We start from the raw sequence: 25,853 nt of genomic DNA, 5'->3' as shown, positions 1-25,853 counted from the left end.
CCTCCCTGCTCTGGGGGGGGGGGGGGGGGGGGGCGGGGGGAAGGCCTTTTTTTTCCCCCCCCCCCCCCCCCCCCCCGCTGCGGGCGAGGGGCCTGCGGGGACCCCGGCTGCCTGCGGGCCGGGGCCCTCCCGCGCCCTCCAGGAACAGCTCACTCGCTCCCCCCGGCCAGAAAGGGCCCTCCCGGAGCCCCGCCGGACTCGGCGGTTGGATTTCGGGAGGATATGAACTACTGAGGGGCTTGCTTTTCGTATTTTGGGTGTGTGTGTGTGTGTGTCCGAAACCGCGTTTCCAAGTAACTCCCCTCGTTCACTTTGTGAGGTGTTTTCCTTCTCCCCGCACCCCAGGGGTTGTCCAGAGGCCTGTCTGTCTCCTCTCCCTTCTTTTACGGGGGGAACGTATGCAAGCGTAGGTGTGGGGTTTCCTACGGTAAGGATGATGGGGAGCTTTGGCGCGCTTTCCTCACCTTCCGCGCGTTTCAGAGGACGGTACCCCTGTAAGATACTGGTGTTACGGACTTGGGAAACTTTGTGTGTCCTTTGGGGCTTATCCTGAAAACAGCAGACTTGGGGAATTTGCTTTATGTCTACTGTGAACATGGCAAACAGAACTTTACAAAGGCTAGAGCTGGGGTGGCTTGAGAAGGGGAAAAGGGGTGAAAAACTAATTAATTTGGTGCTGGTTGGTTTTATAATTGTATAATTTGGCATTTTAACACCCTGGAATCTTCTGATTTGTAGGGTCAGAACCTCTGTATTGTAGGAGTAATACTATTTGTTGTAGTTCTGAGAAGATCTTAAGGCAGTGGAAAGGACCAAAACTAGAAAATGCTTCCTTGTCCTAGGTATGCTGATTTTTTTTGCACTGCTATTGCTATTCTTTGTAGGAAATTGTTTAATTCTTTAGGGGTGATCACTGAGACAGGTGTCAGGAGGGGGGAAGAGTGGGAGTGGAAATGCCGGTTTGTGTTTCAGATCGCAGTCCCTTGGGTTTTCCTAGTCCCTCATCCTTCAGCGTGAAGGACCTGGCATCTCTCCACGTTGTTTTTTTATTATTATTATTTTGTTATCAACCATTCTGAGCGTGCTACAGAAAGTCTTTAGGAAAGTAGACCATTTGCTGGCTGCTGTGTTGTATAAAAGTGAAAGTACCCACAAAATAATTCCCAGCATGGATTTATGTTTAATGCCAGCTTTTCCATGCCTAAACAAACTCTCTGCTTTGACCAGATACTTGTATGGGGAAGGGAATGGCTCATGGACTAGGTAGTACGACAGAGAGCACTTTATCTTTCAGATGGTGAGTTTAGTTTTAATGAGTGGGAAAAAAAGTTACTATGTTGATGACTCTTTGTTGATTGTGCTATGGATGGTGGTCTCTGCCATCAAGAAGAGGCATCTGCAACTGATATTTGGTGTTGGGTTCAGCACCAAAGGACTGAGTGAGAAAAATTACTCTTTCACTCTATCTCCTGAGCTGGATAGTGTGATGGAAATGACCTAGTAATGAAGTCAGCTGTGTAAGGGGAGTTGTGAGTCAGTGGATGTTGGGTGGGGGTCTTAAGACTTTGGTGGTATGCTAGTAGATGCTCTTCTTCCACAGTTTGGAGCTTTATAGCACTAATTTAACAGGGAAATGCCCTCCATACCAGTTAAACTGGTATAATTCTTTTTTTTTTTTAATCCAAGCACTTACAGCTATTATTTTTAAATATAAATATATAAAAAAAATTGAGTTTGTTCACCGTGAACAAAAATTCTTAGTAGTTTGTCTTAGTTGTTATGTATTGTGAGCCAGAGCAATACTTCCTAAATTTTCAGGAAAAATTGAACACTACAGAAGTGACAAGAATTTCATTACTGTAATTGCTGTGCACTCAATATGTGACTGCTAGGTCGTTTGCTGTAAGCTGGTGCTGTGTGTCCATACTACTTGTAGGTAGTAGGCGGTCTGTATGCAGCTGGTGTTCAGGGTGCCTGAGAGTCCTGCCTGTCCTTCTAGCAGAGAGTAGAAGGGACTGTTTAGGAAAGACTTGAGGCTTCTGCAGGGGAAGAGCCTGGATAATCTTTTCAGCCGAACATCATCTCAAGAGCAAATGAGATGGTGAAAGGCTGCGAAGTGTGCTTGGCATTTCTACCTTGCAGGTAAATATAACCTAGTGGGTGCTGTTAGTGATGTGGTGCTCCTGGAGAAGAAAATTATGTGGATGGATGATGAATTTGGCCTCAAACTCACCTTGAAGTGGCTTAGGCTACATCTAGACTATTGTGCATTTCTACCAATGAACCACAGCTTGGGGACCACTGAACTGCGCTATCTGCAGTCTCTGCATTAGGATGAAATACTTCAAAAATAAATAAATAAAAGACAATGTTTGAAGATGTTATCTTAATTTTAGGCATCTAAACCTCTCCATAAATGTCTGCATTGTCTAGTTTGTTAGAAAATTGTCTCATTTCAGACAATTTGAGAATCAGGGGAAATTTTGGAGTTAGGAGACTTGTTCTGGAATTGAGTACCCGACTTCAGTCAACCGAAGTTCACAAATTTCGGACATACGTGTAACTAGTTTTCATAGTTACTGCCTTCCACAGTCTTTCAGAGCATTTAGCTCTGGAAGTAAGGACTTCAGGCAGTGAATGTGTCCAGGATAAAAATTCTGAAAGAGGGACAGGATGGTGATGATGTCTTCAGTAAACCTCTGATTTTCTTCTTAAATGATGTTTTAGCTAGCTCCAGAGTGGCATAAGTGTTGGTAAAATAAGTCTTTTATCTGTAATGTAGGTTGTTACAAATGTTAAGTCAAACTATAAACAAAATTAATCTATGCAAAGTATATGTGGCTCACACTAGTGATGAATTTGGTTCATAAAATGCTGAGCTGCTTAAAATGACCGGCCAGATGCATACAAGAGTTTACTTTCCTGAATGAGGAAAACAGAATATTTTTTTGCAAGAGTTAGGTCAGAATTGTTTGAGCAATTCTTTTTCCCATGTCTATCCAGTAAATATATACATTTCTTTCAAATCCTGACCACTGATTTTATTAATTGGGGTGGTTTTCCTTTCATGTAATAGGACTTTCTTTATCCATCCTTCTTGCACTGATTGTTTAGCAGCTAATGTCAGGTCATGTTCTTCATCTGCAGGGTTTTTTTTGTGTTGGTTTTTGTTGGATTTTTTAGTCTCAGGATGTGATGAACACTCCTATAGTACTTGTGTAGTACTTGGAGCATGGTGCCCTTGGTAGCTGGGCAGTGCAACGTATGTCATCTTTTATATAGCTCATACATTTTAGTCTGTCAATGTTGCTTGTGCTAAATGTTGTGAGCAAAGATTGTTCTGGATGATTTTTGATCAGTTGAATGTAAATTTAGCTCATAATTGGGTTATTGTTCTAGGCTTTAATCTGCCAGTTGGGAGAATATAGCCTGCAAAATAGGTAGTTTATAAGGTGAGGTAATGATTCCATTTTGCAGGAGTTTCTTAATAAGTTAACTCTTATATTCCTAAAAAAAGTTTTCAGTGATTTTCAGTGCAGTATAAAGATGCAAGTTCAGCGGTGGTGAAAGAGTATCTATACAAAATGAAAACAAGTGTGAAAAACTTTTTCTTAAAATAAAGCTCAAATTTGTCTTTAAATGGTGGAAAATAACTTTTTTCAAAAAAACCCTTCATTCCTGGATGTAGTGGAGGTAACTGGAAGTAGATTGCTAGACACCAGAGTGGCTGTGTACAGTATAATAAACTCTGTGGCCTCTAGCCTGAACAGGTGAACTCCTGTGGCACACAGAGCTCTCTGATTTGAGAGGCCTCTCTACATGCATCTCCCTGTGACACCAGGGCTAGGTCGAGCCAATATTTCTTCCATATTTTCAATTCTAGACTTTAAACATAGGTTTATTACCTGTTTAAACCAATGTCTACCATCAAGTTAATTGAGCAAGCCTGAACTCTGTCTTGTTATTTATTTTTAACTAAGCTGTGAGTATTGAATTATATGAAGAATTTTTTTTTAGGGGTAAAATTAGACAAATAACTGCATAATGGATTTTTAGCACTATTTTTGTTTCAAAAGGAGTAAATAAGCTACTTGTTCCAACTATACAGCTTCACTGAGTGTCTGAAGTCATGCTAACACACACAGTTGGCTTGAAATGCTTTTTGATGTAAGATGTCTGCAATCAATTTCTTTAAATACACAAGTTATTAAAGGGTGAACTAACTTGAATCATAAGCTATGGTAGAGGCTGATTTTTTCCTTATGTTTTAATAAGATTTCATTCATATTTTTAATGTCTCTCTCCTGTTTTTTTCTCCCTGAGATGAACAGGGTCTTTTAGTCTTGTGGGCAGGTGACAGCAGGCACAGTGGTGATATACTGTGACATGTCCCTGAACCCAAGTTAAAGCTCATGGCGTCTAATTTTAGGTCAGCCAGCTTTGGTAATATCCCATCAGAGCCTGATCCTATAGCTGTACCACATAGATAAATCCAAAGTGTAGTTATTGAGAGTTTTGTGTACAAAAAGACTGGTTTTGATTTTCTTCCAATCTCTCATTTTCCACTTTGCCGAAGTGCAGAAGTTTCTGCTATGAAAGTATAGAGACATGTAATTTCAGTTTAAAGTACTTTATTGGTTAAAATGGTAGGACCATAATATTTATAGTTTCAAAATTACAAAAATATTAAAAAATATAAGTGAAATAGTTACTGATGTACCATCAGAATATCTTTGCATATACCTTTACCCTATATTCAGTGTTAAATTCCAAGGTTAAATAATTACAGAATAAAACATTGTGAATTAATGATTATGACTTCATACAAGTCTCAATTGTAGTATGATATAAAACTAATTCTTAACAAATAATGTTAGCACCAGAGACAGTGAAATCTGAAGTGCTAAAATCCACTTACTCGTTAAAAAAATGAAGTCAAGCATACTTAAAAAAATACCAGTAACATCCCATTCACCCTTTCTGTGGAAATTGCATTTTTTGCATGCAAAGAACTGGTCTCACTGTGTTAATTCGGTTTCGTCCATAATAGGATAGTATTGATTTGAGATCTAGTAATTTTAAAAAAGGGGAGTTAAACATACTGCTGTTTACCTGTCATTTCTCCTGTGCTTCATTTTCTTTTCCTTTGTTAGTATGTTCAAAATAAGCATGAAACCAACTTGCCTTATATTCAAATATATGATTTTAATGCAGCTAAGTTAACTAATGTTTTGGTTACAGACCGTAGGAGTCTGCTAGTAGGTGTAGTACTCAAAAGCAGCGTTTTGGAAAGTGGGTATTTGTACTTTGATCTCGTGCACTTGCAGCATGGCATTATTATCTGGTCTTTTAAAGATAGGTGGATGGGAGTAGCATGCAGTGACTCATGGGATATGGTACTTAGTTCACTAATTTTAGCAGAGCGATTCTTATCTTTCAATGTTAGGTTTTATTGGAACCTTTTGGAAAAGCGGTGAAGTGAAACAAAATGGAGTTGAGAGAAAATGATTAGCAGAATCCCAAAGTAGCTAGAAGTAATATACAGTGAAAAATAAATTAAAAGGATGTAAGATATGTTTATTACTCAACAAATCTTTGACAAGATCTGAGAGACAAGGGAGCTTTATCTTTCTTCGCATTGTATCATCGTTTTCTATTAAGTCTCACACAACAATCATGCATTCGGTAAGAGAGGATCTCGCACTACAGATACCTGTTTACAATTACAGATGCTTCTCAAGTCAGAACTCAAGTAACAGCCTAGTCCGCATTGGCTGTTAGTGCCTTATTACTATTTTGTGGTGTCATTGCCAGTAACAGAAAACTTCTGAAGAGGAGATAGTCTATGCCTTGCATGACATTGCAGTGCGTGTGTTCACACGCACAAATTGAAGTAGAAATTTTAGCTCAAAATGGTGGAGGTTTTGTTTCTCCAGTTTTCCTTTTGGTCGGTTGTTAATTTTGTGATCAGTATCTTCTGAGCTGTCATTGACTTCAGAGACAAGCTTAAACCCAGTGTTTATGCATAATCCCCTCTCTCCAACCAATTACTTAAGATTCAGGTTCAAAATTGTACAAAATCAAAACAAAAGAATTGCTATTTCATAAAATGTAATCACAGGCCACTGATTGTTCACTGATGAAAATTGATGATGTTCACTGCAGAAGATTCATTGTTAACAATAGATTAATATTAATATAATGATGGAGACCTTGGATCATACAAGCACTTGTTTCCCACGGCATAAAAATGCATAGGCCTTGGAGCATACTGATGAATCAAGTTTATTTTCATAAAATACGTTTAAAAATTAAAACTTTATGTACAACTCCAATATTGAAGGAAGAACAGTTTCAATTTGTCTTGCCTGTAGAATTTTATGTAATGTTACATTTTTGATACATTTTTGATTGTTCTACTGCAGTATGCAATGTTATGTAGGCATTTTTCATGCCTTTTGAATATCAACAGTATGACTATTGTTATTTTTGCACATGCTAAATTTTACATTGATGATTGTTCCCATTGAAGTTAATACACTTTTCCTACATGCACGTTAGTCTTTGAAGGAATTTACAGTATCTATGAAAAGAACAGAGGAAACACAGGTAACATTTTTCTATTAGTGACTTTTAACATTTGTGTGTATCTTAAATCCTGTATGTTATAGAAAGCCTTAATTATAAATAAAGGGAACTGGTAAAAAAAGAAATACAAAGATTCTTACTGGAAAAGCTGGTACCATTATGAGAAGAAAGGTTCATTTTTAAATTAGGAAAGCTAGAAAACAGATACATCAGGAAACTGAGGATTTTAACATAGTTTCAAAATTATGGAAATCAAGTATATGAAAGCAAGTTTAATAATCACATGATTTTATTTTCTTTTTTTTAACTACAGAACATAAAATAAAAACCTGTGAATTTTGAATATTACCTTGACTCATCCTGTTCATTAGCATTTACCTGCAAAATCTAGGCAATCCTTTTTGCTCCATGCAACGAGTTCAGACAGAGTAATGTTCTCCTCACCTTGTGCTTCTATTCTTTCTTTGTTATGCAGTTCAGAAATCTCAGAAAACTTTTTTCCTTGCTATATTAATTAAAAGCAAAGAATTGTTATTAGTTGTTTTCACAGGAACAAACTGGCACCATTTTTAGTTTGATATAACTATAGTTGAGTGTTAGGATGTTCCTAAGAACCGAGCACATGAACCTTTTCCCAGGAAGCTGGATGTTTCAGTGTCAGTCATCATGTGCAAGCTGACATTTGAAGATGATACAGCACGCTGAATAATTTGGCATTGACACTAACATTTTCTCAATAAAAAAAGGAGAATTTTAATTTTTTTCACCAATCAAAATAGCTTTCTGAAAACTTTTCTGGGTCTTGGTAAAATGTGAGGAAGAGTGAGAAGAGATACACACTTTGCTTATTGGTAACTCAGTGTCTGACCTCTTATCAGTCGGACTGGAATGTAATGTCAGGTTGCTTAAAAGCTGCCATATTAAAATCTTGTTTGTTTGTTTGCTTGTTAAAAAAGATTGTTTTATTTCACTGACATACCTTTTTGAAGGAGAGTGCTGATGCATACCTGGAAGCATTTCAGGCTGACAGTGTTAGAAAGCAAGAAACATGGATACTTTCAAATCTGTAATTGCATCTTTCAGTTTTGTAGGTTTTGTCCTCTTCTTCTTACACTGACCTGAAGTAAATAGACTTACAGGAAATATTTGTTGTAAGAAAGAGATTCTTCCTTTTCCTGCACACTTTCCACTCTGCTGGCTTCCAGAAATCTTCTTTATAAAACCTCCTAATTGGAGACATACTCCTTACTTCTCTCTGGTTTCAGATGTGAGATCTCCTCTTGTTATTCAACTTGTACCTTTTAGGAAGTATGGATTATCAGTCAGGTATCTCCAGGTGCCAGTTTTACTAGGTTTTCTAATCCATGTTGACATTCTTTTTCTCAATAGTTTTAAAAGTTGTATAAAAATAACCCCTTTACAAGTCATCCAAGTGTACGCCTAACTTGTAGCACTAATTTCTGAAGATATGTAGCTTTCAATAAAATGGAATTATTTTTGTCCCTTATAGTGACATGGGACATATTGATAATTATCAGCTAAAGCTAATTGATGGTGCAGATACTTTGAGTACAGGTGCACCAAGGAGCCTAGAAGCAGAATGTGGTTCGCTCTGCCAAGTTCGTGGATAAGCACTTACAGTGTTTCCTGGGCCAGTGGGAAGGAATGGTATCCAAATTTCCGCTTGGCTCTTCTTACATGAGAACTGCCTTTCTTGATCAAACTAGCATGTCGTATAATCCAGAGTCTTGTCTCCAGCCATTGCCAATCTCAAATGTCTCCTAAAAAGGTGCCAAAAATCAGCCAATTTTCTGATGCAGAAAGCAATAGAACACTTTTTTCTATGCTAGTTCCCAAACAATAATCATTTAGATCATGTTTTCTGCTTTTACACATACAGACTTTCTATTTATTCCATTTTGGGATGTTTTAAATTCTATTTACTGTAATAACTGTACATTTTAACTAATAATGTTAAAACCTACTCCTTTTTAGGTTAAGCCTCTTCTGTCCGCGCCGAATGCCTTGCAGCCTCCCGCTGCAGTGCTCTTCTAGCGTTTACTGAGAGAGCTCCTTCCTCCGTTGCAGAAAAGAGCCCTGTATACCTGCCTGTCTGCACAGTATTTGATGGAGATAAGAGACCTTGAGGGGCAAGTTAATGAAAGGCCATAGCAGTTTTCTGTTGAGTGCAAATAAGAGCTGGGAAATGCACGTATGAAAGGAAGAAAGGGAGAGTTTGGCGTGAAATGCGCATTAAGTCAAAGTCAAGGTACACATGTCACAGTATACGTGAGAGAGGACCAGTGTCTTTGCTAACAAAATTTGGTGCAGCACAGTTGACTTCAGTGGAGCAATATTAGTTTACACCTGCAGAAAATTTTCTCCTGAATATCTGGGAATGAGAATATATAATGAAGTGTTTATGGGTGAGTGACAGAGAGAGAGAGCGTGCGAGAGCGAGAGTGCATGCACACATTTTCAGGCCTGATTGATTATATGAAAAAAAATGGAGTTGAAAGAACATTATTTTAAATTAACATTCATTATCTTCACGCGTGAGATAACAGTTCACTTTGGACCAGATCCTAGTACCATTATGTTTCTTGAGCAGAGACTGCTTTTTCCTTGAATGAGGTTATTCAGTATGAGAATGGCAAAATGTAGTCAGATCTGTGACAATAAAAATATATGGTTTAGTCTCCATATATTAGAATAATACTGTATTATTTCTGTCAGGAAAACTTGGATTTTTTTTTTTTAAATAAATTGTTAACATTTTCTTTGAAATGTAAAATAAAAAGTAAGGGAAACCTTTCTTTGGATCTTTAATCTTATGCTTGGAGAAGCTTGCAGCCATTTTAATTCATGCTGCATTCATTGATCTAGCAGTTAGATTATTTAATCACAGTGCAGCTAGGTTGTCTACCTATCGGACACTGTTAAAGAGTTCATAATATACTTTGAGTTATTGGCTTCTAAATGTCACTTTTGAAAAAAAAAAAAAAAAGAAGGAAAAAAGCAAACAAGCTATAAACATCCCAGTTAACTTATAAACAGTATAAAGGAAAACAATGTGAATTCATGGTCTTATCATTCAACTCTTTTTTTTTTTTTCTGTACATAATATAAATAGGAAAAAATGCACATTGTAGCAAAAAAGGAAAAAAAATCTGATTTTTATGTTCTTTGGTAATTCTTTTCTTGAAATACAGAGTTTTGCAGCATTAAGTCATCTAATTAGGCAGCAGTTTGCTATTAAATATTTTCATAACAGATGTAGTTTGTGAGCATGAAAATGAAAACCACATTTAAAAATTATAACCCCAAATAACTTTAAGAAATTTAAAAAATACTCTAAAAAATGTCTTATTCTTTAATTATAGTCATGTAAGAAAGTGGGGAAAGTCTATATTTTAGGTATTCAGCAGCAGTAGGAAACTAATTTGCTAGACTGTAAGTGCTGCAATAGTAGAAGCCCAGTGATCTAGATATATAAAGAGGGAAATAAATGTGGCAACAGCTAATGTGTGGCAGTGAAAAGTGGAGGAAAAGATTGTCATGATGCTCTTAAGTGTCCTGTGTTTTCTGAGAGGGAGCTACTCACAATAAAATAAACCCCTTCTTGGTATGCAATAGGCAAGTACCTTGTATAAAAAAAGACAGTAAATTCTTTGGCAGTGATGCACTTGGCAGCAGCGGTTTTTAAAGGATCACCCATGTGCTTTTCAGTTATTTCCCTGCAGAGATGAAAAGGAAAGTTCATGCTCTTCTGACGTATTGTTTTAGTCTGTCTGAATGCAGGTGGAACAAGAAAGTCATGTTGTTTCATATGAAGATGGGAACTGTATTTCCCTCATGTTAAATGAAAGCTAAGAATCCAGAGATGCTAATTCCGTCTGTCTGCGTCTGGATCCCTTGGCTTATTTCCTTGTGCTTTCCTGATGTACAATGAAAGCTTCGTCAAATGAGCGGCTATGATCATGTTAAGTATCTCTCAGTGTTACTATACCTTCAGCAGAGAGACTGTAAACAGTGGAAGGGGTCAGTTGTTCGTTGTATTTGCAGTGTTTTCTTAATAAGCAAATTATTCAAAGGTTTCACTCGCAGGCTATTTTAGTAGCTCCTCTGCTTTGTTATATTAGTCTGTGGCAGTTTTGGTACAACTTCTTTTTATACTTTCATCTGGGCACTCTGGGATGTGATTCCTTTCTATAAGCAACATGCCATGAAGTATGTACATGCGGAGTCCGACTGTAGAGGAGGAATCTGACTAAAGGTTTTATGAATGCCATCCTATTGCTGAGTAAGACCCCAGTGCAGCAAGGCAGGTTAAATAGGGATTTGATACTTTTGCTCTCTTTCTTTTGGAAGAGCACTGAATAGGCTGCAAACTCAGAAGGATGTGCTGTGTCCACATGTGTATTTCTTTACCAGTAAATAGGGACTTCAGTCATGCAAGCGACTCAGTGGGGTTAAAAAAGGAAAAGGTGCTGAAACCTGGCTACATCGTAAAGAAAAATGAGAATTGAGTGATAATAAAAGCAAAAAGTCAGTGCTAATGCAACATACTTGCAGGTTTTTTGCAGGAGCTGAAGATGCCTCTTGAAAAAGGTTTTGGGTGGCTGAATTACAGTTTAGGAGTTGTCAAGGGAAAGGGTGTTTAGCTATGGGTGAAGCAAGCTGAAGCCCTCGTGTGCAGGAGAGTTAACAAGTGTCTGTTGAGTTCAGTCCATTCTGGTGGGTGTGGTGGCCAGATGATTATCAAATAAATTAAGTACAATATTACAATGGGTATCCAACCTTTTCATGTCTACGTTACTAGACTTAAGAAACAAAAGAGCTCTTGACAATTTGAAATTATGGCCATGTTCTTGAGCATTTCTTGAGTTCCACTGAATTAATGAAATTAACTGAACTGCCAAACTCGGTGGAGAGCTGCTGGTTAGCTGTTGTCGCAGGAACCCCACATCTTGGGCAGAATGTGCTGCTTTAGAATCGCTTTCTCTTGAATTTAAATTATGACCTTCACTTTGTGCATCTCAGGCTACAGCAAGCTGCAATGGGAGGTAGCCCTGAGAAGGTGTTTGCTAATGGGGTTCTAGCACCTGTGACGGGTGTGCTAGATAATTGAAAAGTGATGATGGTGTACTGTGTTTGGAAATTTCATTTAAAGTATTTATTTATGTAGTTATGATTTTGACTCATCCAAGCCATTTTTGTGATCCGTTGGCACTTTCCACAAGGGTAAGGATGCTTGCCCTCTTGTCCTGGCCAAGTTCCAGTTCGGGTAATTACATTCTGACTACCTACATTTCTGTAAAGTTGCATCTGGATTTTGTTACTGTTGTTTATTTACATAGTAATGCATATGTACTTGGCAGTTTACAAAATAACAGCACACGATAAAAAAGTTACAAAAATCCCTGCTCCAAATTACATTTAGTATTTGTGCATGAATAAATGTAGTGTGGCATGACACAGTACAGAAAAAATACAAAGTGGCACATTCAGTAATAGCATTCATAGAAGAGGGAGGTTTTCAGAGTTTATGAAATAGAAGAGAAAGTGCAATCCATGAAGTGCAAGTGTAAAAGAAGACAGCAGAGGGGTGATGGAGATAAAGAAGTGAGGAAACTATATCTAGGAGGGATGAGAAAAGAAACGTGGCATGAGGTGTGGTTCAAGAATGCTTTGTAAAAGACACTCCTGCAAAAGCTGGTATACCATGGGTTACGTTGCTGAGTCATGTGCACTGTTAAATGTATGATATATTGTGCAGCAGGAACGGATGTAATTCATTCGTAGGAGAAATAATACCTGTTTGTATTGTAGTTAAAACTATATTTTTTTTACAAGATTATTTGGTATAGATTTTACATGTATATCAACAAGGGAGGGGGAGTCAATTTATGTGGTGGTGTGTGTACATGTCAGTGGGACTTAGGCAATCACAGATCTGTATGTGGCAATCATCTGCTGGTGCAGAAATGTTTCTCTTCTACATACAAGGGTACTTTTTATCATTTACCACTCGGTCTCTCAGAATCCTGCTTAGAACTTGCTATGTGTTACTGTAGAGTAACAGGTAGGTGAAATAAAGAACCCAAGCCACATCCTGTTGTGGAGAGTTGTTCTGTAGAAATGTGAACTTTAAAGCTGCAAGCTTACTCTTAAAACTGATTGATATTAATAATCAATATTAATCTGGAATGGATTTCCAGAGGAGTTCAAAATAAACTAATATTAGACCATATTGCGTAACCATAGCAGTCTGATATTTACAAGAACTGTCCCAGTGTTCTTCCAAAAATACTTAAGTCTGCTTAGAGACACTTCATCTACAGCCCAGATGTACCCCATTTGAAAAAGATATTAGAAGTACATGGAAAAAAGTTTTAAACAATTTTCATTTTGAAAATGCTTTCAAGAAAAATGTTTTTGAATAGTCCTTGTGAGTGAAATCATACTCATCTCAAATAGATTGTTCACAAAAAGAGGGTTTGAGGGGGTTTTTTTGTTTTATTTTTCTAGGAATGGAAAAAATGGTTTCGAAAATATCTTGGAATTTGCATATTAACATTGATGTTTCTTATTGTTAGTAGTTGTTTTTACATGACTTCATTTACTAATAAAAGTAGTACATAATGTACTATGTACTTATGCAGAAGACATTTAGGACAATGCATGTGCTTTTGAAAGTTGCGGTTCTTCCTATTTTTGTTTTGGTCTGTTTAATGTTTTTTGGGATATCTGTCTTGGCATAGTATTTGGAAAGAATTTCAACAAAAATATTTTTCACTTTAGGTCACAGATACACAGTAGTATAACCTTTAAGCTCTTATCTAGCAGAACTACAGTGATCACTTTTTCTGACCTCCTTTAGCTCCTGTGTAACCCAGCTTAAATAATTTTACCTATTTCTCCTGCATCAAGCCCACTGAAAACGCCATCACGAGCCCTTGTGATAGCAGCCAGCCTGCCAGATGTAAGTGAAAGGACTGAAAACCCATCTTTCAGTACTGTGGGGCAGACAGGGTTTTTACCCATTTAGCAGTGTCTGTCTAGTTGGCTCTTTTTTTTGGTCATTTGTGGGCTTTTTTTTTTATGGAAAGAGACAGGAATACTTCAATGAGGAAAGCCATCCAGCACCCACATGCTGTGCATTCTGGGAATGAGATCCATGTGGCTTCTTACCATTTTTTCCCCCCTTCTGTAATATTTATTAAAGCTGTTATGGAATATCTGCTTAAGGCTAGAAGAGTTTGAACTCTCACTTAGCCTCATTAAGGTCTTGGGCTTGGTGTTTACTTCTGCTTTCATCAAGGCTGCTTCCTCAGAGGCTTTTGCAGGAGATACATATGTTCTTATGAATGACCTTCTTCATTTTCTGCCTCAAATCATGGTAGAATTATACTTTTTAATCAGCAGGTTTTATTTAATCTCCAAATTTTATTTCTGGTGTTCTGCCTCTAAAGCAGAATTTGGCTTTTATACTTTTATGCCAGGGGTTGTCTACTTCTATATTCACACATTCAAATGCTTCAGGCTATTCATGTGTGTTTTCTGAAGGCTTTAACAGTTCAGCCATTTCCATACAGACTGTCGAACTCAATTGGAGCCTCTGTCAAAATTTGCTATCACACTGCTAAGATGAATCTCCTGCTGTTACTACAGAGTACTTCTCCAGAGAAAACAACATTGTTAAGAAATAGTTGAGATATTGGAGATGATGCTATCTGGATCTCTGTCCCTACCTTCACCATGTTCTGTAACATTACTCAAACCTATGTATTGGTAAAGAAGTGCTAGAGTGGTTTGTACAAAAGACTGCAGGACCTCAGGTACTTAGTGGCCAGGTGTAGTCGTTTAAGTCACTCTATACTTGTGCACTGTCACTCAAAAAGAGAAAAAGAGGTGATTTACCAATAGGCAAATTTTTTTTTATATGTATAGTTCACAATTATGTTTTCTTTTTGATTACTTTGCTCTCCCTCAGAACTTTTGTGAGTTCCCTGAGTTTTATTTCTATGGCTGGGAGGAAACGGAAAGTGGCACAGTCAGTCTGTACCTTATATACTTATTCATTGCAAAGATATAAGACTAGTCTTAAGTGAAAGGACATATATGTAGCTCATTAGTTTGAATAGACATGAAGAATTGATGTCTCAAAGAATTCTGGTTACTGGTCAGCGACCTCTCTATTTTAACTATAAATTTAAACTCTGAACAATGAATATGCTTAGACTAGTCATGTGCTTATTAGGTTAAAATAGAACAAGCTTTTAATAGGAGAAAATTATCACAGGGCAGACAGCACGGGATTTCATTAGCATTTATGGATTGCTAAACTGCAGTTTAAAAGTCAAATTTCTGTTTAAAAAAAGTTTTCCACAATAGTCATACAAATAACATTAAACAATGTCTTTTTAGTTTGTTTACTTGGGGTCAGATTTTCAATCATTAAAGTGATTAAACTTGCACGGACTGTCTGCGAAGGCTACACTACTTAGCTGCCATCAATTTTAGTGGATTTTGAATAAATGTTAGTTCTGAAAATCCCACTACATATGGACCTCATCTCTGTCTTTAGTCATCTTTGAAAATCTGGCCCTTAGGACAGTTAACAGCATTCCCTGTGTTGTTTCAGTGGTTCTCCCTTACCAATTCCCCATTTTACTCTGCTCAGGATGATCCATCAATTATAAACAGCATTTGGTAGTAATTTCTGATCTTAAGAGTTCATACCTGTCAAGAGGGCTAGACTGACAGAAGAGAGTTGGTCCTGGCTTTCCACGTAGTATTGTAGTTCTTTGCTCTAATAACATAAATAGTTCTTAGGATAATTCTTTTCAACCATAGATGTTTAAGTGCTGCACAAAGGGGATTAGTGTAATTAGTTTTGCATTTGGAAGTGGCAACACAGAGATACACAGTGACTTGCCTGAAGTTAACCAGCACAGGAGGAGACTGTACCAAGGTAGGAGTCCTGGTGCTCAGTCTACTTTCTTCAGCAAATGTAGTTTCAGAGTGCTTGATCTGTCCATACAAAATACCCAGACGAGAATCTTCTAAATGTAATGATTTGCTACTTAAGCAGTGTGAGTCATGTTCTGGGATGCTGGCAGTGGTTTTTTGTGATATTTCCGTTTCACATTCAGCTTAAGGGGCTCAGCGGGGGCTTTTGGTCTGGTTGCCATATGAAGTTCATCAGGGGTGACAAGCGAAAGCAGCTTAATGTGCTCATGTTATTTTTGTCTATAGTAGAAATTTGTGATGGGGACTATTTCTGTTTTGCATAAAGTCACCAAAATAATGCATTGAGCTGTAAGCTAACTGGAGATGCCCAGGACTATTCACAGCAGAATAGCCTGGATAGTGTTAGTTGTTGGATATAATTTTTTTGATTTCGCTGGGGGCAGAGGCTAAAAACCACTAGTCAGACTTCTGAAATTGCACACCCTGGTAATTGTGATGCTGAAGTTGGGTACCTCCGCTGGGCCTTCCAAACAAGCTTTTTCTGTATTGGTTCCCCAACTGTAAAATGAAAAAATTGAAAAATAAATCTTACAAAGTGCTGTGAGCATAAAAATGTACAAGGGTACAAGATCCTCAGCCACGATGGCTTACAGAAAGAACACTAGTAACCTTATCCGGCTGCTACTCACTATGGACTACTTACCACTCTTCTCTCCTTGCTTTCTCAAAATTGCCTGTAGAGGAGGGACACTGGGCAATGTTGGATGTGTGCGCTATAGGTACTACAGGAGCTCTTGGCCCAGCTTGTTTGCTTTTCTCTACCCCATCACTTAGAGTGGATTACAGTAAACTTTTCTGGCAGGAGAACAGGCATGTGGTCTCTCTTCCTTAAATTCATTCCTGTAACTTGCTCAGCTGAGGTTTGTTCCTGATCCCAAAGGCTAGAGACCATTCCCTGCAAGGATTCAATTAGCGAACACCTACCTTGAGAGCCCCCAAGCTAGGACACATTTCTCCTCAGGATTCTTTCTCTTGGGCACAACAAAAAGGCTCCCCAGGGAAGACCCAGGATACTTCATGTTGTCTTCAAAGTAAAAGATTCTCAAGATTCCTAATAGGATACTCAGTCTTTCTGGTCAGAGCTTGATTTAGAGAAAGAACCGATATTTGTGGGCCTTACAGATTGTTAGATGGGAAGGGAATTGGTTGAAACATGAAGGTCTGTTTGCTGAGTCAGTAAAAATATCTAATCCTTATTACTCTTATTTACAGTCTGCTTATATTAAGAAGCTAGGATTTAGATTTGCTGTGAATTAGATGTTGACATTTCTCTAGTGTTCCAATAGAGAGGCTGAAACTATGCTGTTACCTATGTTACCTTCTTCATCTCTAGCCCATGAGTATCCCATGTATTTTAGTAGCTTCATGTCATACTGAAGGAATTCGGTAAATGTGTCTTTGATCAGTCCCTATGGTTCTTATATATGGTTATATGGTTCTCTATAAATGTGTTTAGAAGGAGGTGGCTATGGAGGAGAGTAAAAAGCGGATGACTGGATACAGCCAGTCTGAGTAAGTGCAGATTGGAAGCTAGGCTGTCGTTTCTAATCATTAGTATTTCAGATGGAAGAACCCATCATGATGTCTATATTGTATGCATGTTGTGTCATGGCTGCTTTTCAGTGTTTACTCTATAGGGCAAGTATGGCCAAACTTACTCACCCTATAGATTACACACTAACATTCTTATATGAATAAGAGCCAAAACCCCCATACCATATGCTTTGGAGAGCTGAGGGCTCCCAAAATGCGGGTTGGGACTTGTCTCAGCATTGAATGCTAGGGTGATATTTGCTTCAGCAACCCATGTTGACCTGTTTCTTCCAAATTCAATAGTTTGAATTTATTCAGGCCCTGCTGCATCAGCGTGGCTCTGCTGCCAGATACATGATTGGCAGTCTCGTGGGAACCACACCTGAAGTATTTTGAGCCAGGAGTGGTTCAGGAGCTGTGCGTTGGCCACCACTGGCTTCAGCAGCTCTGTACAGAGCAGGTGAGAATAACTCATCAGGTTTCAGAAATTATTTGCCAGTCATGCTGTCTCACTTTCGGGCTTGTAACAGATTCTGAATATACTTCTCTATGGCATGATTTCACCCCTGTAAAATAGCAGTATCAGCACTTTGCTACATTACAAGGCATTTGGAATATAAATTAGAGGGGAACAGTTGCTAAGGCAAACACTTTGATTTTATTCTGAGGACAGGTCTGCTTCTAGGACCAGAAGCAGATGAAGATAATATGCCAATACTTTTAGCACTAGAAGAATAGAAAAAAAGAAGTAAGAAAAGCGCATGTTCTTTTGGGGGGAGCAATGGATGGAAAGAAAGTGGTTTTGATAAAAATGAAGGCAAGTGCAAAAGTAAAAGGCAAGCAGATCTAATACACTAAATTGTTTAATAGCTCTATAAAAATGGCTGGAACTTCAAATTGATGGTACCCCTGCAGTAGCAGGAAATGAAATGGTGCTTAAGCCATAGAAATAATGAAAAACGCTACTATGAGTTTCCGATTAGTTTTTAAAAAAGTACTACATTAAAGGTAGCAAATTTTGTACTTAGTAACTAAATGAATGTTATTTTGAAATTGAGAAACTGCTAATAACTTGTGAAAGAATGTCATGAGAATTAGCATCATCTTCCTCAGGAGAAAAATATTCCTTAAAATCGTCACCAAGAGACAGCAAATCTTGCTACCAATTCTCTTACCAGTACTCTACTACTATTTCTTCATTCAGAGTGAATGTCTCTTCTTTGGGAAGACTGAAATGTATTTCAGTTTATATTTGCTCATAGCCTATGCTTTACTTTTTGCCATGACATCAGGAGTTCTGTTGTCATCAGCGAGCTGAGGCATTCACTGTGATAAAATCTGGAACTGCCCTCAGCTTTTTAGAGAACTGACTATTGTTGTTCTTATAGAAATTGTCAGATTTCAGACTTCAGCACAGAGGGTGCTTGTGCTATAGAACATGAGACCTACAGTTGGAAACACCCTCTTGGATTTCTTTCTTGAGTGTAATTAAACAGGAATAGTTTCTTCAGTGTTCACTCATTGAATCTGAATACTCATCTATCAAGAATGACTAGAGAGTACTGTAATCAGAATGTATATGTTGGGGTTTTTCCCATTTTACAAAAATGAAAACAATTTATGAACTGCTAAAGAATATAGATATGATACCTTTTTTTAACTGAGGTTAAGAAACTTTCCTGGTGTAGCACTGCCAGCAATTGAACTTGGACATACCTGCAGGACAGACCTTCTTAAACAAATTTATTTGCAATTACTGTTGAAGCTGGCTGTCAGCAACTGGCCATGCATTGTCATTTCTGCTTAAAACAGATAGGAGTGGTACACGAGACAGGAGACTTAGTACCAAAATAGTCAGTGCAATCTTCCTGCAGCTCAGCTTTTCTATTTCTTAGACTTTTAGCGGATTCTTCCAGAGTGCTTATCAGGTCAAGCAGTCTTTTTTAATTCTTTCTCAAAAAATAGTTGCACGGATTTTACACAAGCTTTTCCTTTTCTAAAGAAAAACAACAAGAAAAAGTAGACTGAGAAGAAAACTTTCTTAAGATTGCAATTTATTAAAAAATAGTGATTTTTGAAAAAAATTAATAAATGGAGACAATATATTTTCACATTTCCTCATGAAGCTTACTTGAAACAGCAGCTAAAACACTCCCAATAAAAAGAAGTATTACATTTTTAAATAATCAAATTTGCTTTCCAATATGTACTTCTATTGCTTGCTTTCTTCCAGCCGCTAGCTGTGGCCAATTAAAAACACGTCAGTTTATTTTTTTATTCCTCATAATTAATATTTTTTTGTTCACTTTATGCACTAAACTTTCAAAGCAGTTTTGGGGTGATTTAAAAAAATATTTGTAATTTATTCATTGGTACTGCTTTTTAGAAAATCTTTGGGCTTTTTGAGGTGCTGGCAAATGGGAAATAAAAGGAAGTAAGGACCACCAAGAAAATCAGGCAGAGCACAGATGAAATGTCCAGTATCTCTTTCCCACGATTGCAGGAAACAAGATATGACAAGGAATGGGGAGGATGTCAGGGAGGTGGCCTATAATCCATGAAAATTTATAGCAAATCAGCTGGACAACTGAAGAGGCTCTTAGTGTGGGAAAATGACTAAAATAACTGAAGTCAGCAGAGAAGTACTCGGATCCTATGGCTAAGTAGAACAGCAGCGAGCAGGTCATGAATGTTGGAGGCATCGTAGAAGTAAGGGTACAAAAATTGTATCAATGTGATGGGTTACCTGAAGGAAATTAAGTCCCCTGATGTCTCCCTTGTTCTTTTTTGAAAATAAAGACTTGCAGAAAAATATCTAACAAGGAGAAATCTGACTTCTTTTAATTAAAAGAGAAAAAACGATGAAGTCCACTGCTCTGCCTGGATGAGATCCAGGAAGGGCAAAGCTGAATGTAATCTCCAAATTTTTGTAGTGATAATGTGCCTGGTATGTAAGATTCTGAATATCTTTAATCTATTTGTAATTAAAGTAGATCTGCACCTTGTAACATCCCAAAATTTTTAGGGAGGCATTTTGTAGTGTGAGTTACATTTTAGCTGTTACTGTCTACTTCAGTTCCTTTTGGAATTACTAAAAAATCCATGTGTCTTCCAACTAGTTACGCTATACCAAACGTTTTTTTCCTTCAAGAGAAAAAAATCGAGTGTCTCAACTTTTCTGTACACTTATGTGTTTATCATATAAATGATAAGTCCAATGCAAAATGCATATAATTCTTCGTGCCATTATATTATTTCTTGTTTCACCGTCTGCTACCTCCTTTGCTATAAAAGTGCAGTCTCTTTGTAATACACTTTGGATTTTTTAAATTTTTTTTTTTTCAGATTGAGTGATTCAAAGATACTACATGAGGGAGAAGCAATTTGTGGCTACGTTCTTAAGCTGTAACAATGATAAATTAGTAACGTTGCTTTATGAGTTTGCACTCATTTTGCTTTTGATATGATTTGAAGAACTGTATTGCTTAAACTAGTTTTGTTCTTCACATACCATAGAAATTTAATAGTATGGTTCTGTACAGATTCTTGACTGAATTATGACTAGATTTGTTCCTTAGTCTGGTTTAGTGGAATATATTAATGTATAGATATCAAATATAATTTATTTCCTTGGCAGTGCTGTACATTTGTATTTGATTTATATTTACAAAGCCAAAATCTTGTAATAAATGATAGAACCAAACTACTTGCATAGCCTTCTTTTTGATCTTTTTTCTTATCTGCATAAACATTACTGCAAGCTCCCAGGCTGATACCTGTGGTAAATGGATGTTTGACATTTTGTATTTCTCTACCATCTTATCTGCCTGTTTATCCAGCCACATAGTCCAGCGTCTCTTCCAGAACATGCTTATTCATAAAAGCTGTTGACTGTTGTCAGGATTGAGACTGGAGGGCTGTAGGCAGTGATGAGATGTGAAACTTTGAACACTTATCTTTAAGATCTCCATCTACCTGATTTGCTGCTCTACTGAAAAGAGTGTTTATTCATCTTGGTTTCAAATGAGTTTCTTGATTTTTTTTAGGAGAGAGAATGTAACTGGAGCTGAGAATTGAACCAAACCCCTACTTTTCTTAAAATCAAATTATTTAGAATTCATGCCAGAACTTTTGATTTATGTATTTTTTCCATATTCAGTCTTTTAAAATAATTTCTGTAATCCCTGGGTTAAAGCTGTGGTGCAGGATTATATCTGATTCATGACGGTGGAGTAAGGGAAGAACAGGAGGAGAGATGGAGCTTGGAGATTTGTCTTTGCTATTTACAGATCTTAGGCAAGCCCTTTAACCTTTCACGGACTCAACTCCCCCTGCTTTACATTGTGGGCAGGGTTTTGAAGTTCTTTGGAAGGGCTGACAAAAAGAATCCAACTTCTTTAGGGTACTAGGAACTACACTAGAGAAAACGAGTTACTCAGTCATCCAGTCTTAGTATCTTTTCTTGAAGGGTTGTCTATGAGCTTTGGAAAGTAAATATTTTCCTGGGTTTTGGATGATACTTTGTAATTTAGAGCTAGCTCTGTATCCTATGGCAAATCCAGTACTGAGTGTATTGGCCAAATGCATCCGTTTAGGGTTTGAGCTGTGGGATTTTGCAGTGGAATCAGCTTGTGGGCATGAGCTGCCTGATACAGCAGTGGAGGATAACGTTTTCTCTTGGAATTAGCCTGAGTCATTCCATAGAATATTTCTTCTGCCAGTTTCTACCTGTGTGCGGCTCCTGTTACCATTCCCATCATCATGCTGGTTTGTGAGGACAGTCACGCCATCCTGTCTCCAGTGGGAGCATTTTGCACCCCCCCTCTGACGGGGACCTGCCCGAGGAGCGCTCTCCACCTTAGGCCCTGTCCTTGTGAGGCCTTTCCTTTGCCAGGCATGTGTGAATAAGAGCTTTTCTTTTTGTATTTGTCTTTATGCTCTTGTCTAGTGGTGGTAGGCGTCTCGCAACCCTCTCCTTCCCTCTCAGACTGGTTTGGACGTGCCAGTTTCTGTCCTGGTGTAATTCAAAACCACCGTATGCTGTTTTCACTGCTTTCTTACAGTGCCGTCGTGAGAATTGTCACCTTTTGCGTTGAAAATATTATGAATGAAGGCCATTTACATTTTTGCCTTTAACAACGTATTTGAAGTATTGAAGAGTTGATAAGCTCTTTAACTAATCCAGAGCTTTGTGTTAGTAATTAAAAAAATGAGTGGTGCCAGTTTTCATCAGAGCTGAAGGTCACTAGAGGCATAATGTATTAAGAAAATGTAGTACATAATTTCCCTTCTCCAGATTCTTTTCTGAAAATTGAAACATGTATGGTTTTTACAAATATCTGTTTTTATAAGTTTTGCTTTCTTTACTCAGTAAAAATAAAAATAAAAAACACTGTAATTTTAGTTCTTCCTTACTTAGGGATGAGGAAAAATGCAATTCCAGGTGCCAACCAATGGACAGTACCACAGCGATGAATGTATTTTCACTGCAGGTTTTTATAATGTACAGGAGAGTTAGTTTCTCTTGCCTGGTAGGATCTTAAGCTTTTGCATTTAGTGGATAAGCAAGGCACACAGGCACCAGGTTTCTTACCTTTGGAGGTGTGCAGCTATCTAGGATTTGAGGGTTTGAACCATGTTAGAATAAATACTTGATTATTCACGTAAGTGGCAGCGCTCCAGCAGGGCAGCTGAGCACTCCCTAGCCTGGGCTGTCCATCAGCTGCTCCAGTGTGGTGGGGAACATCTCCTTGCCATGGAGGGTGCTGCTGAGGGTTCTCCGAATCCCAGGTAAACCACGTTGTAGTCAGGTGCTGTGGTGAATCACACCTTTATAACCCCAATATTGAAAGCTCCTATTTTAACTCAGATAAATGATTGCAAATACTAATCCAGAGACTTCACAAATATTTGTTTTGAGTTGTACATCTGTTGGTTTTCCTACAGCCATCCATAAATGCTTGTACAGAACCTAGGTGCACGCTCACAATTGTTAATCACTTTGTTGGGTATTTGGCAATAGGGTAATTCCGTTATTAAAATTAAAATGACTTGGGCTTTTAAAAAAAAAAAAAATCTCAGCATGTTCAGCAGCATATGTACATACTTACATACCCCCAAAATGTGGCCCCAACTCCCACTGTACTAGGATCCACTTCAAGTAGTGGTAACTATCAAAACTCCACCTACCTTTCTGCCACTAGCATTCTAATGAGTCTTTAAAATACGCTCTGTCCTCACTGAAGACAAACCTTGATTCTAAAACACTACTTTGCTAACAGACTTCCGTCATGTTGTCATATTTTTTAATGTAGAGCCAATAATGTTTGTCCAAATTCACGACCTGTAAAGAAAATCTATCCTGGTAGTGTGTTTAGCTCGGCATTGCTTATGCAGAATATTTGTGTGCAAACACGACAGATACTGTTTTTCAGTGTTTTGTTAGTGTGCAGTACTTCAAAGAGTTCCCTTGTATCATTTCATGTATCACTTAGTCATAAAAAACCTCTTTGAATATACAGTGTGGGAGCCTCAGAAGAGTGTTAATTGTGTTCTGCTGCAGTGGTAGCCAGAAGGTCAGGATCTAAAATTAATATATTTCTGAATAATTCCAATTTTGTATCAAGGTTGATTTTTCATGGTTACTACTCAAAGTATCGTGCTAATTTATGGCTAATATATTACATATTTTTCCTGTAAAACCAAGGAGAGCCATTCCCTTCTCCTCACAGATACAGGCACGCTATCCAAACATTTCTACATTAGAAATAATTAAACTCGTTGGTAGATTCTTGGACTCATCTCAAATGTGTGCAGAAACTCTATAAAATTAAGAAAAACTTTCTTTTGAAAGGAAACTACTAGAGATTTTTAGGTCAGATTCATTAACTTTTATTGATGCTATCAATATATGCATCTGAAAGCATTTTGAAACAATATTTAATTAATTTATTTCTTTAAGGAAGATGTGTATTAGCTGAGTTCCAATACATTTTTATTCCTCTTTGGAGAACAGTTGAGTATAATTATCTTTGGATTAATCAGTTTTTGAAGTCTTTTCCAATGATATGTATAGAGAGGATTAAGACAGAGATTACCAAAGCATTAAGATTTTTTTCTGGTTGTTTTTAAGAAGGAATCCTTGCCTTAAGTCAATTACAAAATGATTTCCTTGTAAGAAACTGCCGAACAAACTAAACTAAACTAAACAAAAAAACCCCATAAAATCACCTATAGCAGGGTTTGTTTGTCCTAGGGCTTGAGAGAGAGATGTGCAAGCAGTGAGGTCCTATTTTGGTCATGCACCTTCTTTTCTAACTCTTTCTTTCCTTGTTACGTGGTAAGGCAGAGTTGTCTTTCTCTTCCCATTACAAATGTTGAAGTTCCTTTTCTCTGGCTTTTCTTCTGTTAGATGAGCAGCAATAAAGGAGAGGAATAACGTCCCTTCTCACATCCTCTGCTACCATTTTTCACTGGGGAATAGTTTTATTTTTCTTGTGCTCATTTTTCATGGGTATTAACTTGTTCCATAGTGTTCTCTAGTTTGACCTTTATTTTATGTTTTGCTTTGGATTTTGTCAGAGTGATGATACAATTTAAATACAGTTCTGTAAGGTTATTTTAATTGAATGTTTGAGTAACTCTGTGTGCCTCTAATGAATGAAATTAACTTGATCTGGAGCTTGGAAAGACTGTCCTATGTATGATTTCATAATTAAAAAAAAAAAAAAAATAATGTTCTATTGAACAGATCTCAGATCACAGTTCATTTGCTTTTGGCTTTAGGGAACCTAACTGCAGCCGCACCCTGAATTCCTGCTGCTGAAGGGTTTCTTCCAAGCATCCTGTTATATCAAAAAATGGTACGTGACATAGTTCCAGCTCTGGGAGTCACAAGCTAACCTTCTTCTACAGGAATCTGATTTTGAGTCATGATTACTTCCTTTTCTTGCCTGCCTGCCTACAGTAGTCCTGGTTTAGTGCTGGACTGTATCGCATCAGACAAACCTATGTGGATATTGTTAAGTAGCTCTGTAATAATATCTTCATTACTTTCATGCCTTCAGGGTTTCTTGTCTGGGTTGTTTGGGTTTTTTCTCATTTCAAATTTATTGGAGAGGCTGGAGAATAAAGGGTTGAGAATTGCTTAGATGATGCTCTAGGATGAGAAGAGTTCCACTGAGTTAATAACATGGGGTACAGGTCTGTTCACCACTGCTCTCCTCATTCTTCTGGTACATCCATATTGGTACATGTCCCAGTGTGGAGGCTGTTCCGTGGGACTGTTTTCAGTTTGTCTTTATTTTATTTGCTTAACAGAAAGAATTTCTGCTTATCTAAGCCATTTTTGCTAGCATGCTTGCATCCACAGTTGCATATGAGAATGAACAAGTTTGCCATTTTCATTATACTTCCAAAGTGGCAAAAGTTTCTATTACAGATCAGTTTTTATTATAGCTGTCCAAGAGTCATACTCTTCTTATATCAGGGAAATACCACCCGCTAAATGACATAGTGTACTCAAGCAAAAACTATGTATATTTGAGTCCTAAAACCTATAAAGGCAGAAACAAAGAACAATCTGTCATTTGAGACATCAGCCAGGATTGATTTTTTCCAAAAGTCCGTTGGACTCTGTTTTGAGACGTAGCTGATTGTAGGAGCGAGCCTTAGCCCTTGTGTATAACTCATTGCTT

At 37.6% G+C, this 25,853-nt stretch overlaps 1 protein-coding gene across 5 annotated transcripts in view; it reads left to right on the top strand.

The window, feature by feature from the left end:
- ZMYND11 (zinc finger, MYND-type containing 11) overlaps positions 1–25,853 on the top strand; it is a 109,891-nt gene that overhangs the window by 1,318 nt on the left and 82,720 nt on the right. Inside the window, exon 1 of one of the 5 annotated variants that reach the window (XM_010585660.1) lies at positions 24,959–25,019. The exons of the other annotated variants lie outside the window; for them this stretch is intronic. The gene's annotated coding sequence lies outside the window, so the exon portion shown is untranslated. Of the gene's footprint in view, positions 1–24,958; positions 25,020–25,853 lie in introns of those variants that run through there. 5 annotated transcript variants of the gene reach the window in all.

Source organism: Haliaeetus leucocephalus, unplaced genomic scaffold (assembly GCF_000737465.1).
Source record: "Haliaeetus leucocephalus isolate CR32 unplaced genomic scaffold, Haliaeetus_leucocephalus-4.0 Scaffold0, whole genome shotgun sequence".
In the NCBI taxonomy this organism is placed as follows: domain Eukaryota; kingdom Metazoa; phylum Chordata; class Aves; order Accipitriformes; family Accipitridae; genus Haliaeetus; species Haliaeetus leucocephalus.
The sequence above is the reverse complement of the archived record's forward strand: the minus strand, read 5'-3'. Positions and strand labels throughout refer to the sequence as shown.